Source organism: Lepisosteus platostomus, chromosome 8 (assembly GCF_059453375.1).
Source record: "Lepisosteus platostomus isolate fLepPlt1 chromosome 8, fLepPlt1.hap1, whole genome shotgun sequence".
Taxonomy (NCBI): domain Eukaryota; kingdom Metazoa; phylum Chordata; class Actinopteri; order Semionotiformes; family Lepisosteidae; genus Lepisosteus; species Lepisosteus platostomus.
In genome coordinates this window covers 34398917-34418661 of record NC_142618.1, presented here as the reverse complement: position 1 = coordinate 34418661, position 19745 = coordinate 34398917, and positions in this window count along the sequence as shown.

Sequence of the window (19745 nt, the reverse complement as noted above, 5' to 3'; positions counted from 1 at the left end):
TTGAAAAGTGTACTGTTACTGCCCCATAACTTACATGGGGTTGACCAAACTTGCAGAAACATGTTTATTTCTGCTGAAAAACATGTTTTGACACTTTCAGCACACTGGGGTTAAGATCTGAGTGTGTGGGCTCTTCTGAGCCTTGTTGCTACATGGGGATTCAGTTGTCTGAAAAAACGCGTTTATTTCGGGCTGAAAAACACGTTTTGAAAAGTGTACTGTTACTGCCCCATAACTTACATGGGGTTGACCAAACTTGCAGAAACATGTTTATTTCTGCTGAAAAACATGTTTTGACACTTTCAGCACACTGGGGTTAAGATCTGAGTGTGTGGGCTCTTCTGAGCCTTGTTGCTACATGGGGATTCAGTTGTCTGAAAAAACGCGTTTATTTCGGGCTGAAAAACACGTTTTGAAAAGTGTACTGTTACTGCCCCATAACTTACATGGGGTTGACCAAACTTGCAGAAACATGTTTATTTCTGCTGAAAAACATGTTTTGACACTTTCAGCACACTGGGGTTAAGATCTGAGTGTGTGGGCTCTTCTGAGCCTTGCTGCTACATGGGGATTCAGTTGTCTGAAAAAACGCGTTTATTTAGGGCTGAAAAACACGTTTTGCAGAGTGTACTGTTACTGCCCCATAACTTACATGGGGTTGACCAAACTTGCAGAAACATGTTTATTTCTGCTGAAAAACACGTTTTGACCCTTTCTGCACACTGGGGTTAAGATCTGAGTGTGTGGGCTCTTCTGAGCCTTGCTGCTACATGGGTATTCAGTTGTCTGAAAAAAACGCGTTTATTTCGGGCTGAAAAACACGTTTTGAAAAGTGTACTGTTACTGCCCCATAACTTACATGGGGTTGACCAAACTTGCAGAAACATGTTTATTTCTGCTGAAAAACATGTTTTGAACCTTTCTGCACACTGGGGTTAAGATCTGAGTGTGTGGGCTCTTCTGAGCCTTGCTGCTACATGGGGATTCAGTTGTCTGAAAAAACGCGTTTATTTCGGGCTGAAAAACACGTTTTGCAGAGTGTACTGTTACTGCCCCATAACTTACATGGGGTTGACCAAACTTGCAGAAACATGTTTATTTCTGCTGAAAAACATGTTTTGACACTTTCAGCACACTGGGGTTAAGATCTGAGTGTGTGGGCTCTTCTGAGCCTTGTTGCTACATGGGGATTCAGTTGTCTGAAAAAACGCGTTTATTTCGGGCTGAAAAACACGTTTTGAAAAGTGTACTGTTACTGCCCCATAACTTACATGGGGTTGACCAAACTTGCAGAAACATGTTTATTTCTGCTGAAAAACATGTTTTGACACTTTCAGCACACTGGGGTTAAGATCTGAGTGTGTGGGCTCTTCTGAGCCTTGCTGCTACATGGGGATTCAGTTGTCTGAAAAAACGCGTTTATTTCGGGCTGAAAAACACGTTTTGCAGAGTGTACTGTTACTGCCCCATAACTTACATGGGGTTGACCAAACTTGCAGAAACATGTTTATTTCTGCTGAAAAACACGTTTTGACCCTTTCTGCACACTGGGGTTAAGATCTGAGTGTGTGGGCTCTTCTGAGCCTTGCTGCTACATGGGTATTCAGTTGTCTGAAAAAACGCGTTTATTTCGGGCTGAAAAACACGTTTTGAAAAGTGTACTGTTACTGCCCCATAACTTACATGGGGTTGACCAAACTTGCAGAAACATGTTTATTTCTGCTGAAAAACATGTTTTGACACTTTCAGCACACTGGGGTTAAGATCTGAGTGTGTGGGCTCTTCTGAGCCTTGTTGCTACATGGGGATTCAGTTGTCTGAAAAAACGCGTTTATTTCGGGCTGAAAAACACGTTTTGAAAAGTGTACTGTTACTGCCCCATAACTTACATGGGGTTGACCAAACTTGCAGAAACATGTTTATTTCTGCTGAAAAACATGTTTTGACACTTTCAGCACACTGGGGTTAAGATCTGAGTGTGTGGGCTCTTCTGAGCCTTGCTGCTAAATGGGGATTCAGTTGTCTGAAAAAACGCGTTTATTTCGGGCTGAAAAACACGTTTTGCAGAGTGTACTGTTACTGCCCAATAACTTACATGGGGTTGACCAAACTTGCAGAAACATGTTTATTTCTGCTGAAAAACACGTTTTGACCCTTTCTGCACACTGGGGTTAAGATCTGAGTGTGTGGGCTCTTCTGAGCCTTGCTGCTACATGGGTATTCAGTTGTCTGAAAAAACGCGTTTATTTCGGGCTGAAAAACACGTTTTGAAAAGTGTACTGTTACTGCCCCATAACTTACATGGGGTTGACCAAACCTGCAGAAACATGTTTATTTCTGCTGAAAAACATGTTTTGACACTTTCAGCACACTGGGGTTAAGATCTGAGTGTGTGGGCTCTTCTGAGCCTTGCTGCTACATGGGTATTCAGTTGTCTGAAAAAACGCGTTTATTTCGGGCTGAAAAACACGTTTTGAAAAGTGTGCTGTTACTGCCCCATAACTTACATGGGGTTGACCAAACTTGCAGAAACATGTTTATTTCTGCTGAAAAACATGTTTTGAACTTTTCTGCACACTGGGGTTAAGATCTGAGTGTGTGGGCTCTTCTGAGCCTTGCTGCTACATGGGGATTCAGTTGTCTGAAAAAACGCGTTTATTTCGGGCTGAAAAACACGTTTTGCAGAGTGTACTTTTACTGCCCCATAACTTACATGGGGTTGACCAAACTTGCAGAAACATGTTTATTTCTGCTGAAAAACATGTTTTGACACTTTCAGCACACTGGGGTTAAGATCTGAGTGTGTGGGCTCTTCTGAGCCTTGTTGCTACATGGGGATTCAGTTGTCTGAAAAAACGCGTTTATTTCGGGCTGAAAAACACGTTTTGAAAAGTGTACTGTTACTGCCCCATAACTTACATGGGGTTGACCAAACTTGCAGAAACATGTTTATTTCTGCTGAAAAACATGTTTTGACACTTTCAGCACACTGGGGTTAAGATCTGAGTGTGTGGGCTCTTCTGAGCCTTGCTGCTACATGGGTATTCAGTTGTCTGAAAAAACGCGTTTATTTCGGGCTGAAAAACACGTTTTGAAAAGTGTACTGTTACTGCCCCATAACTTACATGGGGTTGACCAAACTTGCAGAAACATGTTTATTTCTGCTGAAAAACATGTTTTGACACTTTCAGCACACTGGGGTTAAGATCTGAGTGTGTGGGCTCTTCTGAGCCTTGCTGCTACATGGGGATTCAGTTGTCTGAAAAAACGCGTTTATTTCGGGCTGAAAAACACGTTTTGCAGAGTGTACTGTTACTGCCCCATAACTTACATGGGGTTGACCAAACTTGCAGAAACATGTTTATTTCTGCTGAAAAACATGTTTTGACACTTTCAGCACACTGGGGTTAAGATCTGAGTGTGTGGGCTCTTCTGAGCCTTGCTGCTACATGGGGATTCAGTTGTCTGAAAAAACGCGTTTATTTCGGGCTGAAAAACACGTTTTGCAGAGTGTACTGTTACTGCCCCATAACTTACATGGGGTTGACCAAACTTGCAGAAACATGTTTATTTCTGCTGAAAAACACGTTTTGACCCTTTCTGCACACTGGGGTTAAGATCTGAGTGTGTGGGCTCTTCTGAGCCTTGCTGCTACATGGGTATTCAGTTGTCTGAAAAACCGCGTTTATTTCGGGCTGAAAAACACGTTTTGAAAAGTGTACTGTTACTGCCCCATAACTTACATGGGGTTGACCAAACTTGCAGAAACATGTTTATTTCTGCTGAAAAACATGTTTTGACACTTTCAGCACACTGGGGTTAAGATCTGAGTGTGTGGGCTCTTCTGAGCCTTGTTGCTACATGGGGATTCAGTTGTCTGAAAAAACGCGTTTATTTCGGGCTGAAAAACACGTTTTGAAAAGTGTACTGTTACTGCCCCATAACTTACATGGGGTTGACCAAACTTGCAGAAACATGTTTATTTCTGCTGAAAAACATGTTTTGACACTTTCAGCACACTGGGGTTAAGATCTGAGTGTGTGGGCTCTTCTGAGCCTTGCTGCTACATGGGGATTCAGTTGTCTGAAAAAACGCGTTTATTTCGGGCTGAAAAACACGTTTTGCAGAGTGTACTGTTACTGCCCCATAACTTACATGGGATTGACCAAACTTGCAGAAACATGTTTATTTCTGCTGAAAAACACGTTTTGACCCTTTCTGCACACTGGGGTTAAGAGCTGAGTGTGTGGGCTCTTCTGAGACTTGCTGCTACATGGGTATTCAGTTGTCTGAAAAAACGCGTTTATTTCGGGCTGAAAAACACGTTTTGAAAAGTGTACTGTTACTGCCCCATAACTTACATGGGGTTGACCAAACTTGCAGAAACATGTTTATTTCTGCTGAAAAACATGTTTTGACACTTTCAGCACACTGGGGTTAAGATCTGAGTGTGTGGGCTCTTCTGAGCCTTGCTGCTACATGGGGATTCAGTTGTCTGAAAAAACGCGTTTATTTCGGGCTGAAAAACACGTTTTGCAGAGTGTACTGTTACTGCCCAATAACTTACATGGGGTTGACCAAACTTGCAGAAACATGTTTATTTCTGCTGAAAAACACGTTTTGACCCTTTCTGCACACTGGGGTTAAGATCTGAGTGTGTGGGCTCTTCTGAGCCTTGCTGCTACATGGGTATTCAGTTGTCTGAAAAAACGCGTTTATTTCGGGCTGAAAAACACGTTTTGAAAAGTGTACTGTTACTGCCCCATAACTTACATGGGGTTGACCAAACCTGCAGAAACATGTTTATTTCTGCTGAAAAACATGTTTTGACACTTTCAGCACACTGGGGTTAAGATCTGAGTGTGTGGGCTCTTCTGAGCCTTGCTGCTACATGGGTATTCAGTTGTCTGAAAAAACGCGTTTATTTCGGGCTGAAAAACACGTTTTGAAAAGTGTGCTGTTACTGCCCCATAACTTACATGGGGTTGACCAAACTTGCAGAAACATGTTTATTTCTGCTGAAAAACATGTTTTGAACTTTTCTGCACACTGGGGTTAAGATCTGAGTGTGTGGGCTCTTCTGAGCCTTGCTGCTACATGGGGATTCAGTTGTCTGAAAAAACGCGTTTATTTCGGGCTGAAAAACACGTTTTGCAGAGTGTACTGTTACTGCCCCATAACTTACATGGGGTTGACCAAACTTGCAGAAACATGTTTATTTCTGCTGAAAAACATGTTTTGACACTTTCAGCACACTGGGGTTAAGATCTGAGTGTGTGGGCTCTTCTGAGCCTTGTTGCTACATGGGGATTCAGTTGTCTGAAAAAACGCGTTTATTTCGGGCTGAAAAACACGTTTTGAAAAGTGTACTGTTACTGCCCCATAACTTACATGGGGTTGACCAAACTTGCAGAAACATGTTTATTTCTGCTGAAAAACATGTTTTGACACTTTCAGCACACTGGGGTTAAGATCTGAGTGTGTGGGCTCTTCTGAGCCTTGCTGCTACATGGGTATTCAGTTGTCTGAAAAAACGCGTTTATTTCGGGCTGAAAAACACGTTTTGAAAAGTGTACTGTTACTGCCCCATAACTTACATGGGGTTGACCAAACTTGCAGAAACATGTTTATTTCTGCTGAAAAACATGTTTTGACACTTTCAGCACACTGGGGTTAAGATCTGAGTGTGTGGGCTCTTCTGAGCCTTGCTGCTACATGGGGATTCAGTTGTCTGAAAAAACGCGTTTATTTCGGGCTGAAAAACACGTTTTGCAGAGTGTACTGTTACTGCCCCATAACTTACATGGGGTTGACCAAACTTGCAGAAACATGTTTATTTCTGCTGAAAAACATGTTTTGACACTTTCAGCACACTGGGGTTAAGATCTGAGTGTGTGGGCTCTTCTGAGCCTTGCTGCTACATGGGGATTCAGTTGTCTGAAAAAACGCGTTTATTTCGGGCTGAAAAACACGTTTTGCAGAGTGTACTGTTACTGCCCCATAACTTACATGGGGTTGACCAAACTTGCAGAAACATGTTTATTTCTGCTGAAAAACACGTTTTGACCCTTTCTGCACACTGGGGTTAAGATCTGAGTGTGTGGGCTCTTCTGAGCCTTGCTGCTACATGGGTATTCAGTTGTCTGAAAAACCGCGTTTATTTCGGGCTGAAAAACACGTTTTGAAAAGTGTACTGTTACTGCCCCATAACTTACATGGGGTTGACCAAACTTGCAGAAACATGTTTATTTCTGCTGAAAAACATGTTTTGACACTTTCAGCACACTGGGGTTAAGATCTGAGTGTGTGGGCTCTTCTGAGCCTTGTTGCTACATGGGGATTCAGTTGTCTGAAAAAACGCGTTTATTTCGGGCTGAAAAACACGTTTTGAAAAGTGTACTGTTACTGCCCCATAACTTACATGGGGTTGACCAAACTTGCAGAAACATGTTTATTTCTGCTGAAAAACATGTTTTGACACTTTCAGCACACTGGGGTTAAGATCTGAGTGTGTGGGCTCTTCTGAGCCTTGCTGCTACATGGGGATTCAGTTGTCTGAAAAAACGCGTTTATTTCGGGCTGAAAAACACGTTTTGCAGAGTGTACTGTTACTGCCCCATAACTTACATGGGATTGACCAAACTTGCAGAAACATGTTTATTTCTGCTGAAAAACACGTTTTGACCCTTTCTGCACACTGGGGTTAAGAGCTGAGTGTGTGGGCTCTTCTGAGACTTGCTGCTACATGGGTATTCAGTTGTCTGAAAAAACGCGTTTATTTCGGGCTGAAAAACACGTTTTGAAAAGTGTACTGTTACTGCCCCATAACTTACATGGGGTTGACCAAACTTGCAGAAACATGTTTATTTCTGCTGAAAAACATGTTTTGACACTTTCAGCACACTGGGGTTAAGATCTGAGTGTGTGGGCTCTTCTGAGCCTTGTTGCTACATGGGGATTCAGTTGTCTGAAAAAACGCGTTTATTTCGGGCTGAAAAACACGTTTTGAAAAGTGTACTGTTACTGCCCCATAACTTACATGGGGTTGACCAAACTTGCAGAAACATGTTTATTTCTGCTGAAAAACATGTTTTGACACTTTCAGCACACTGGGGTTAAGATCTGAGTGTGTGGGCTCTTCTGAGCCTTGCTGCTACATGGGGATTCAGTTGTCTGAAAAAACGCGTTTATTTCGGGCTGAAAAACACGTTTTGAAAAGTGTACTGTTACTGCCCCATAACTTACATGGGGTTGACCAAACTTGCAGAAACATGTTTATTTCTGCTGAAAAACATGTTTTGACACTTTCAGCACACTGGGGTTAAGATCTGAGTGTGTGGGCTCTTCTGAGCCTTGCTGCTACATGGGGATTCAGTTGTCTGAAAAAACGCGTTTATTTCGGGCTGAAAAACACGTTTTGCAGAGTGTACTGTTACTGCCCCATAACTTACATGGGGTTGACCAAACTTGCAGAAACATGTTTATTTCTGCTGAAAAACACGTTTTGACCCTTTCTGCACACTGGGGTTAAGATCTGAGTGTGTGGGCTCTTCTGAGCCTTGCTGCTACATGGGTATTCAGTTGTCTGAAAAAACGCGTTTATTTCGGGCTGAAAAACACGTTTTGAAAAGTGTACTGTTACTGCCCCATAACTTACATGGGGTTGACCAAACTTGCAGAAACATGTTTATTTCTGCTGAAAAACATGTTTTGAACCTTTCTGCACACTGGGGTTAAGATCTGAGTGTGTGGGCTCTTCTGAGCCTTGCTGCTACATTGGGATTCAGTTGTCTGAAAAAACGCGTTTATTTCGGGCTGAAAAACACGTTTTGCAGAGTGTACTGTTACTGCCCCATAACTTACATGGGGTTGACCAAACTTGCAGAAACATGTTTATTTCTGCTGAAAAACATGTTTTGACACTTTCAGCACACTGGGGTTAAGATCTGAGTGTGTGGGCTCTTCTGAGCCTTGTTGCTACATGGGGATTCAGTTGTCTGAAAAAACGCGTTTATTTCGGGCTGAAAAACACGTTTTGAAAAGTGTACTGTTACTGCCCCATAACTTACATGGGGTTGACCAAACTTGCAGAAACATGTTTATTTCTGCTGAAAAACATGTTTTGACACTTTCAGCACACTGGGGTTAAGATCTGAGTGTGTGGGCTCTTCTGAGCCTTGCTGCTACATGGGGATTCAGTTGTCTGAAAAAACGCGTTTATTTCGGGCTGAAAAACACGTTTTGCAGAGTGTACTGTTACTGCCCCATAACTTACATGGGGTTGACCAAACTTGCAGAAACATGTTTATTTCTGCTGAAAAACACGTTTTGACCCTTTCTGCACACTGGGGTTAAGATCTGAGTGTGTGGGCTCTTCTGAGCCTTGCTGCTACATGGGTATTCAGTTGTCTGAAAAAACGCGTTTATTTCGGGCTGAAAAACACGTTTTGAAAAGTGTACTGTTACTGCCCCATAACTTACATGGGGTTGACCAAACTTGCAGAAACATGTTTATTTCTGCTGAAAAACATGTTTTGACACTTTCAGCACACTGGGGTTAAGATCTGAGTGTGTGGGCTCTTCTGAGCCTTGCTGCTACATGGGTATTCAGTTGTCTGAAAAAACGCGTTTATTTCGGGCTGAAAAACACGTTTTGAAAAGTGTACTGTTACTGCCCCATAACTTACATGGGGTTGACCAAACTTGCAGAAACATGTTTATTTCTGCTGAAAAACATGTTTTGACACTTTCAGCACACTGGGGTTAAGATCTGAGTGTGTGGGCTCTTCTGAGCCTTGTTGCTACATGGGGATTCAGTTGTCTGAAAAAACGCGTTTATTTCGGGCTGAAAAACACGTTTTGAAAAGTGTACTGTTACTGCCCCATAACTTACATGGGGTTGACCAAACTTGCAGAAACATGTTTATTTCTGCTGAAAAACATGTTTTGACACTTTCAGCACACTGGGGTTAAGATCTGAGTGTGTGGGCTCTTCTGAGCCTTGCTGCTACATGGGGATTCAGTTGTCTGAAAAAACGCGTTTATTTCGGGCTGAAAAACACGTTTTGCAGAGTGTACTGTTACTGCCCAATAACTTACATGGGGTTGACCAAACTTGCAGAAACATGTTTATTTCTGCTGAAAAACACGTTTTGACCCTTTCTGCACACTGGGGTTAAGATCTGAGTGTGTGGGCTCTTCTGAGCCTTGCTGCTACATGGGTATTCAGTTGTCTGAAAAAACGCGTTTATTTCGGGCTGAAAAACACGTTTTGAAAAGTGTACTGTTACTGCCCCATAACTTACATGGGGTTGACCAAACCTGCAGAAACATGTTTATTTCTGCTGAAAAACATGTTTTGACACTTTCAGCACACTGGGGTTAAGATCTGAGTGTGTGGGCTCTTCTGAGCCTTGCTGCTACATGGGTATTCAGTTGTCTGAAAAAACGCGTTTATTTCGGGCTGAAAAACACGTTTTGAAAAGTGTGCTGTTACTGCCCCATAACTTACATGGGGTTGACCAAACTTGCAGAAACATGTTTATTTCTGCTGAAAAACATGTTTTGAACTTTTCTGCACACTGGGGTTAAGATCTGAGTGTGTGGGCTCTTCTGAGCCTTGCTGCTACATGGGGATTCAGTTGTCTGAAAAAACGCGTTTATTTCGGGCTGAAAAACACGTTTTGCAGAGTGTACTGTTACTGCCCCATAACTTACATGGGGTTGACCAAACTTGCAGAAACATGTTTATTTCTGCTGAAAAACATGTTTTGACACTTTCAGCACACTGGGGTTAAGATCTGAGTGTGTGGGCTCTTCTGAGCCTTGTTGCTACATGGGGATTCAGTTGTCTGAAAAAACGCGTTTATTTCGGGCTGAAAAACACGTTTTGAAAAGTGTACTGTTACTGCCCCATAACTTACATGGGGTTGACCAAACTTGCAGAAACATGTTTATTTCTGCTGAAAAACATGTTTTGACACTTTCAGCACACTGGGGTTAAGATCTGAGTGTGTGGGCTCTTCTGAGCCTTGCTGCTACATGGGTATTCAGTTGTCTGAAAAAACGCGTTTATTTCGGGCTGAAAAACACGTTTTGAAAAGTGTACTGTTACTGCCCCATAACTTACATGGGGTTGACCAAACTTGCAGAAACATGTTTATTTCTGCTGAAAAACATGTTTTGACACTTTCAGCACACTGGGGTTAAGATCTGAGTGTGTGGGCTCTTCTGAGCCTTGCTGCTACATGGGGATTCAGTTGTCTGAAAAAACGCGTTTATTTCGGGCTGAAAAACACGTTTTGCAGAGTGTACTGTTACTGCCCCATAACTTACATGGGGTTGACCAAACTTGCAGAAACATGTTTATTTCTGCTGAAAAACATGTTTTGACACTTTCAGCACACTGGGGTTAAGATCTGAGTGTGTGGGCTCTTCTGAGCCTTGCTGCTACATGGGGATTCAGTTGTCTGAAAAAACGCGTTTATTTCGGGCTGAAAAACACGTTTTGCAGAGTGTACTGTTACTGCCCCATAACTTACATGGGGTTGACCAAACTTGCAGAAACATGTTTATTTCTGCTGAAAAACACGTTTTGACCCTTTCTGCACACTGGGGTTAAGATCTGAGTGTGTGGGCTCTTCTGAGCCTTGCTGCTACATGGGTATTCAGTTGTCTGAAAAACCGCGTTTATTTCGGGCTGAAAAACACGTTTTGAAAAGTGTACTGTTACTGCCCCATAACTTACATGGGGTTGACCAAACTTGCAGAAACATGTTTATTTCTGCTGAAAAACATGTTTTGACACTTTCAGCACACTGGGGTTAAGATCTGAGTGTGTGGGCTCTTCTGAGCCTTGTTGCTACATGGGGATTCAGTTGTCTGAAAAAACGCGTTTATTTCGGGCTGAAAAACACGTTTTGAAAAGTGTACTGTTACTGCCCCATAACTTACATGGGGTTGACCAAACTTGCAGAAACATGTTTATTTCTGCTGAAAAACATGTTTTGACACTTTCAGCACACTGGGGTTAAGATCTGAGTGTGTGGGCTCTTCTGAGCCTTGCTGCTACATGGGGATTCAGTTGTCTGAAAAAACGCGTTTATTTCGGGCTGAAAAACACGTTTTGCAGAGTGTACTGTTACTGCCCCATAACTTACATGGGATTGACCAAACTTGCAGAAACATGTTTATTTCTGCTGAAAAACACGGATTGACCCTTTCTGCACACTGGGGTTAAGAGCTGAGTGTGTGGGCTCTTCTGAGACTTGCTGCTACATGGGTATTCAGTTGTCTGAAAAAACGCGTTTATTTCGGGCTGAAAAACACGTTTTGAAAAGTGTACTGTTACTGCCCCATAACTTACATGGGGTTGACCAAACTTGCAGAAACATGTTTATTTCTGCTGAAAAACATGTTTTGACACTTTCAGCACACTGGGGTTAAGATCTGAGTGTGTGGGCTCTTCTGAGCCTTGCTGCTACATGGGGATTCAGTTGTCTGAAAAAACGCGTTTATTTCGGGCTGAAAAACACGTTTTGAAAAGTGTACTGTTACTGCCCCATAACTTACATGGGGTTGACCAAACTTGCAGAAACATGTTTATTTCTGCTGAAAAACATGTTTTGACACTTTCAGCACACTGGGGTTAAGATCTGAGTGTGTGGGCTCTTCTGAGCCTTGCTGCTACATGGGGATTCAGTTGTCTGAAAAAACGCGTTTATTTCGGGCTGAAAAACACGTTTTGCAGAGTGTACTGTTACTGCCCCATAACTTACATGGGGTTGACCAAACTTGCAGAAACATGTTTATTTCTGCTGAAAAACATGTTTTGACCCTTTCTGCACACTGGGGTTAAGATCTGAGTGTGTGGGCTCTTCTGAGCCTTGCTGCTACATGGGTATTCAGTTGTCTGAAAAAACGCGTTTATTTCGGGCTGAAAAACACGTTTTGAAAAGTGTACTGTTACTGCCCCATAACTTACATGGGGTTGACCAAACTTGCAGAAACATGTTTATTTCTGCTGAAAAACATGTTTTGAACCTTTCTGCACACTGGGGTTAAGATCTGAGTGTGTGGGCTCTTCTGAGCCTTGCTGCTACATTGGGATTCAGTTGTCTGAAAAAACGCGTTTATTTCGGGCTGAAAAACACGTTTTGCAGAGTGTACTGTTACTGCCCCATAACTTACATGGGGTTGACCAAACTTGCAGAAACATGTTTATTTCTGCTGAAAAACATGTTTTGACACTTTCAGCACACTGGGGTTAAGATCTGAGTGTGTGGGCTCTTCTGAGCCTTGTTGCTACATGGGGATTCAGTTGTCTGAAAAAACGCGTTTATTTCGGGCTGAAAAACACGTTTTGAAAAGTGAACTGTTACTGCCCCATAACTTACATGGGGTTGACCAAACTTGCAGAAACATGTTTATTTCTGCTGAAAAACATGTTTTGACACTTTCAGCACACTGGGGTTAAGATCTGAGTGTGTGGGCTCTTCTGAGCCTTGCTGCTACATGGGTATTCAGTTGTCTGAAAAAACGCGTTTATTTCGGGCTGAAAAACACGTTTTGAAAAGTGTACTGTTACTGCCCCATAACTTACATGGGGTTGACCAAACTTGCAGAAACATGTTTATTTCTGCTGAAAAACATGTTTTGACACTTTCAGCACACTGGGGTTAAGATCTGAGTGTGTGGGCTCTTCTGAGCCTTGTTGCTACATGGGGATTCAGTTGTCTGAAAAAACGCGTTTATTTCGGGCTGAAAAACACGTTTTGAAAAGTGTACTGTTACTGCCCCATAACTTACATGGGGTTGACCAAACTTGCAGAAACATGTTTATTTCTGCTGAAAAACATGTTTTGACACTTTCAGCACACTGGGGTTAAGATCTGAGTGTGTGGGCTCTTCTGAGCCTTGCTGCTACATGGGGATTCATTTGTCTGAAAAAACGCGTTTATTTCGGGCTGAAAAACACGTTTTGCAGAGTGTACTGTTACTGCCCCATAACTTACATGGGGTTGACCAAACTTGCAGAAACATGTTTATTTCTGCTGAAAAACATGTTTTGACACTTTCAGCACACTGGGGTTAAGATCTGAGTGTGTGGGCTCTTCTGAGCCTTGTTGCTACATGGGGATTCAGTTGTCTGAAAAAACGCGTTTATTTCGGGCTGAAAAACACGTTTTGAAAAGTGTACTGTTACTGCCCCATAACTTACATGGGGTTGACCAAACTTGCAGAAGCATGTTTATTTCTGCTGAAAAACATGTTTTGACACTTTCTGCACACTGGGGTTAAGAGCTGAGTGTATGGGCTCTTTTGAGCCTTGCAGTTACATAGGGATTCAGTTGTCTGAAAAAACGCGTTTATTTCGGGCTGAAAAACACGTTTTCAAAAGTGTGCTGTTACTGCCCCATAACTTACATGGGGTTGACCAAACTTGCAGAAACATGTTTATTTCTGCTGAAAAACATGTTTTGACACTTTCAGCACACTGGGGTTAAGATCTGAGTGTGTGGGCTCTTCTGAGCCTTGCTGCTACATGGGTATTCAGTTGTCTGAAAAAACGCGTTTATTTCGGGCTGAAAAACACGTTTTGAAAAGTGTACTGTTACTGCCCCATAACTTACATGGGGTTGACCAAACTTGCAGAAACATGTTTATTTCTGCTGAAAAACATGTTTTGACACTTTCAGCACACTGGGGTTAAGATCTGAGTGTGTGGGCTCTTCTGAGCCTTGTTGCTACATGGGGATTCAGTTGTCTGAAAAAACGCGTTTATTTCGGGCTGAAAAACACGTTTTGAAAAGTGTACTGTTACTGCCCCATAACTTACATGGGGTTGACCAAACTTGCAGAAACATGTTTATTTCTGCTGAAAAACATGTTTTGACACTTTCAGCACACTGGGGTTAAGATCTGAGTGTGTGGGCTCTTCTGAGCCTTGCTGCTACATGGGGATTCAGTTGTCTGAAAAAACGCGTTTATTTCGGGCTGAAAAACACGTTTTGCAGAGTGTACTGTTACTGCCCCATAACTTACATGGGGTTGACCAAACTTGCAGAAACATGTTTATTTCTGCTGAAAAACATGTTTTGACACTTTCAGCACACTGGGGTTAAGATCTGAGTGTGTGGGCTCTTCTGAGCCTTGCTGCTACATGGGGATTCAGTTGTCTGAAAAAAACGCGTTTATTTCGTGCTGAAAAACACGTTTTGCAGAGTGTACTGTTACTGCCCCATAACTTACATGGGGTTGACCAAACTTGCAGAAACATGTTTATTTCTGCTGAAAAACACGTTTTGACCCTTTCTGCACACTGGGGTTAAGATCTGAGTGTGTGGGCTCTTCTGAGCCTTGCTGCTACATGGGTATTCAGTTGTCTGAAAAAACGCGTTTATTTCGGGCTGAAAAACACGTTTTGAAAAGTGTACTGTTACTGCCCCATAACTTACATGGGGTTGACCAAACTTGCAGAAACATGTTTATTTCTGCTGAAAAACATGTTTTGACACTTTCAGCACACTGGGGTTAAGATCTGAGTGTGTGGGCTCTTCTGAGCCTTGTTGCTACATGGGGATTCAGTTGTCTGAAAAAACGCGTTTATTTCGGGCTGAAAAACACGTTTTGAAAAGTGTACTGTTACTGCCCCATAACTTACATGGGGTTGACCAAACTTGCAGAAACATGTTTATTTCTGCTGAAAAACATGTTTTGACACTTTCAGCACACTGGGGTTAAGATCTGAGTGTGTGGGCTCTTCTGAGCCTTGCTGCTACATGGGGATTCAGTTGTCTGAAAAAACGCGTTTATTTCGGGCTGAAAAACACGTTTTGCAGAGTGTACTGTTACTGCCCCATAACTTACATGGGATTGACCAAACTTGCAGAAACATGTTTATTTCTGCTGAAAAACACGTTTTGACCCTTTCTGCACACTGGGGTTAAGAGCTGAGTGTGTGGGCTCTTCTGAGCCTTGCTGCTACATGGGGATTCAGTTGTCTGAAAAAACGCGTTTATTTCGGGCTGAAAAACACGTTTTGCAGAGTGTACTGTTACTGCCCCATAACTTACATGGGGTTGACCAAACTTGCAGAAACATGTTTATTTCTGCTGAAAAACACGTTTTGACCCTTTCTGCACACTGGGGTTAAGAGCTGAGTGTGTGGGCTCTTCTGAGACTTGTTGCTACATGGGGATTCAGTTGTCTGAAAAAACGCGTTTATTTCGGGCTGAAAAACACGTTTTGAAAAGTGTACTGTTACTGCCCCATAACTTACATGGGGTTGACCAAACTTGCAGAAACATGTTTATTTCTGCTGAAAAACATGTTTTGACACTTTCAGCACACTGGGGTTAAGATCTGAGTGTGTGGGCTATTCTGAGCCTTGCTGCTACATGGGTATTCAGTTGTCTGAAAAAACGCGTTTATTTCGGGCTGAAAAACACGTTTTGAAAAGTGTACTGTTACTGCCCCATAACTTACATGGGGTTGACCAAACTTGCAGAAACATGTTTATTTCTGCTGAAAAACATGTTTTGACACTTTCAGCACACTGGGGTTAAGATCTGAGTGTGTGGGCTCTTCTGAGCCTTGTTGCTACATGGGGATTCAGTTGTCTGAAAAAACGCGTTTATTTCGGGCTGAAAAACACGTTTTGAAAAGTGTACTGTTACTGCCCCATAACTTACATGGGGTTGACCAAACTTGCAGAAACATGTTTATTTCTGCTGAAAAACATGTTTTGACACTTTCAGCACACTGGGGTTAAGATCTGAGTGTGTGGGCTATTCTGAGCGTTGCTGCTACATGGGTATTCAGTTGTCTGAAAAAACGCGTTTATTTCGGGCTGAAAAACACGTTTTGAAAAGTGTACTGTTACTGCCCCATAACTTACATGGGGTTGACCAAACTTGCAGAAACATGTTTATTTCTGCTGAAAAACATGTTTTGACACTTTCAGCACACTGGGGTTAAGATCTGAGTGTGTGGGCTCTTCTGAGCCTTGTTGCTACATGGGGATTCAGTTGTCTGAAAAAACGCGTTTATTTCGGGCTGAAAAACACGTTTTGAAAAGTGTACTGTTACTGCCCCATAACTTACATGGGGTTGACCAAACTTGCAGAAACATGTTTATTTCTGCTGAAAAACATGTTTTGACACTTTCAGCACACTGGGGTTAAGATCTGAGTGTGTGGGCTCTTCTGAGCCTTGTTGCTACATGGGGATTCAGTTGTCTGAAAAAACGCGTTTATTTCGGGCTGAAAAACACGTTTTGAAAAGTGTACTGTTACTGCCCCATAACTTACATGGGGTTGACCAAACTTGCAGAAACATGTTTATTTCTGCTGAAAAACATGTTTTGACACTTTCAGCACACTGGGGTTAAGATCTGAGTGTGTGGGCTCTTCTGAGCCTTGCTGCTACATGGGTATTCAGTTGTCTGAAAAAACGCGTTTATTTCGGGCTGAAAAACACGTTTTGAAAAGTGTACTGTTACTGCCCCATAACTGACATGGGGTTGACCAAACTTGCAGAAACATGTTTATTTCTGCTGAAAAACACGTTTTGACCCTTTCTGCACACTGGGGTTAAGAGCTGAGTGTGTGGGCTCTTCTGAGACTTGTTGCTACATGGGGATTCAGTTGTCTGAAAAAACGCGTTTATTTCGGGCTGAAAAACACGTTTTGAAAAGTGTACTGTTACTGCCCCATAACTTACATGGGGTTGACCAAACTTGCAGAAACATGTTTATTTCTGCTGAAAAACATGTTTTGACACTTTCAGCACACTGGGGTTAAGATCTGAGTGTGTGGGCTCTTCTGAGCCTTGCTGCTACATGGGTATTCAGTTGTCTGAAAAAACGCGTTTATTTCGGGCTGAAAAACACGTTTTGAAAAGTGTACTGTTACTGCCCCATAACTTACATGGGGTTGACCAAACTTGCAGAAACATGTTTATTTCTGCTGAAAAACATGTTTTGACACTTTCAGCACACTGGGGTTAAGATCTGAGTGTGTGGGCTCTTCTGAGCCTTGTTGCTACATGGGGATTCAGTTGTCTGAAAAAACGCGTTTATTTCGGGCTGAAAAACACGTTTTGAAAAGTGTACTGTTACTGCCCCATAACTTACATGGGGTTGACCAAACTTGCAGAAACATGTTTATTTCTGCTGAAAAACATGTTTTGACACTTTCAGCACACTGGGGTTAAGATCTGAGTGTGTGGGCTCTTCTGAGCCTTGTTGCTACATGGGGATTCAGTTGTCTGAAAAAACGCGTTTATTTCGGGCTGAAAAACACGTTTTGAAAAGTGTACTGTTACTGCCCCATAACTTACATGGGGTTGACCAAACTTGCAGAAACATGTTTATTTCTGCTGAAAAACATGTTTTGACACTTTCAGCACACTGGGGTTAAGATCTGAGTGTGTGGGCTCTTCTGAGCCTTGCTGCTACATGGGGATTCAGTTGTCTGAAAAAACGCGTTTATTTCGGGCTGAAAAACACGTTTTGCAGAGTGTACTGTTACTGCCCCATAACTTACATGGGGTTGACCAAACTTGCAGAAACATGTTTATTTCTGCTGAAAAACACGTTTTGATCCTTTCTGCACACTGGGGTTAAGATCTGAGTGTGTGGGCTCTTCTGAGCCTTGCTGCTACATGGGTATTCAGTTGTCTGAAAAAACGCGTTTATTTCGGGCTGAAAAACACGTTTTGAAAAGTGTACTGTTACTGCCCCATAACTTACATGGGGTTGACCAAACTTGCAGAAACATGTTTATTTCTGCTGAAAAACATGTTTTGACACTTTCAGCACACTGGGGTTAAGATCTGAGTGTGTGGGCTCTTCTGAGCCTTGTTGCTACATGGGGATTCAGTTGTCTGAAAAAACGCGTTTATTTCGGGCTGAAAAACACGTTTTGAAAAGTGTACTGTTACTGCCCCATAACTTACATGGGGTTGACCAAACTTGCAGAAACATGTTTATTTCTGCTGAAAAACATGTTTTGACACTTTCAGCACACTGGGGTTAAGATCTGAGTGTGTGGGCTATTCTGAGCGTTGCTGCTACATGGGTATTCAGTTGTCTGAAAAAACGCGTTTATTTCGGGCTGAAAAACACGTTTTGAAAAGTGTACTGTTACTGCCCCATAACTTACATGGGGTTGACCAAACTTGCAGAAACATGTTTATTTCTGCTGAAAAACATGTTTTGACACTTTCAGCACACTGGGGTTAAGATCTGAGTGTGTGGGCTCTTCTGAGCCTTGTTGCTACATGGGGATTCAGTTGTCTGAAAAAACGCGTTTATTTCGGGCTGAAAAACACGTTTTGAAAAGTGTACTGTTACTGCCCCATAACTTACATGGGGTTGACCAAACTTGCAGAAACATGTTTATTTCTGCTGAAAAACACGTTTTGACCCTTTCTGCACACTGGGGTTAAGAGCTGAGTGTGTGGGCTCTTCTGAGACTTGTTGCTACATGGGGATTCAGTTGTCTGAAAAAACGCGTTTATTTCGGGCTGAAAAACACGTTTTGAAAAGTGTACTGTTACTGCCCCATAACTTACATGGGGTTGACCAAACTTGCAGAAACATGTTTATTTCTGCTGAAAAACATGTTTTGACACTTTCAGCACACTGGGGTTAAGATCTGAGTGTGTGGGCTCTTCTGAGCCTTGCTGCTACATGGGTATTCAGTTGTCTGAAAAAACGCGTTTATTTCGGGCTGAAAAACACGTTTTGAAAAGTGTACTGTTACTGCCCCATAACTTACATGGGGTTGACCAAACTTGCAGAAACATGTTTATTTCTGCTGAAAAACATGTTTTGACACTTTCAGCACACTGGGGTTAAGATCTGAGTGTGTGGGCTCTTCTGAGCCTTGTTGCTACATGGGGATTCAGTTGTCTGAAAAAACGCGTTTATTTCGGGCTGAAAAACACGTTTTGAAAAGTGTACTGTTACTGCCCCATAACTTACATGGGGTTGACCAAACTTGCAGAAACATGTTTATTTCTGCTGAAAAACATGTTTTGACACTTTCAGCACACTGGGGTTAAGATCTGAGTGTGTGGGCTCTTCTGAGCCTTGTTGCTACATGGGGATTCAGTTGTCTGAAAAAACGCGTTTATTTCGGGCTGAAAAACACGTTTTGCAGAGTGTACTGTTACTGCCCCATAACTTACATGGGGTTGACCAAACTTGCAGAAACATGTTTATTTCTGCTGAAAAACATGTTTTGACACTTTCAGCACACTGGGGTTAAGATCTGAGTGTGTGGGCTATTCTGAGCCTTGCTGCTACATGGGTATTCAGTTGTCTGAAAAAACGCGTTTATTTCGGGCTGAAAAACACGTTTTGAAAAGTGTACTGTTACTGCCCCATAACTTACATGGGGTTGACCAAACTTGCAGAAACATGTTTATTTCTGCTGAAAAACATGTTTTGACACTTTCAGCACACTGGGGTTAAGATCTGAGTGTGTGGGCTCTTCTGAGCCTTGTTGCTACATGGGGATTCAGTTGTCTGAAAAAACGCGTTTATTTCGGGCTGAAAAACACGTTTTGAAAAGTGTACTGTTACTGCCCCATAACTTACATGGGGTTGACCAAACTTGCAGAAACATGTTTATTTCTGCTGAAAAACATGTTTTGACACTTTCAGCACACTGGGGTTAAGATCTGAGTGTGTGGGCTATTCTGAGCGTTGCTGCTACATGGGTATTCAGTTGTCTGAA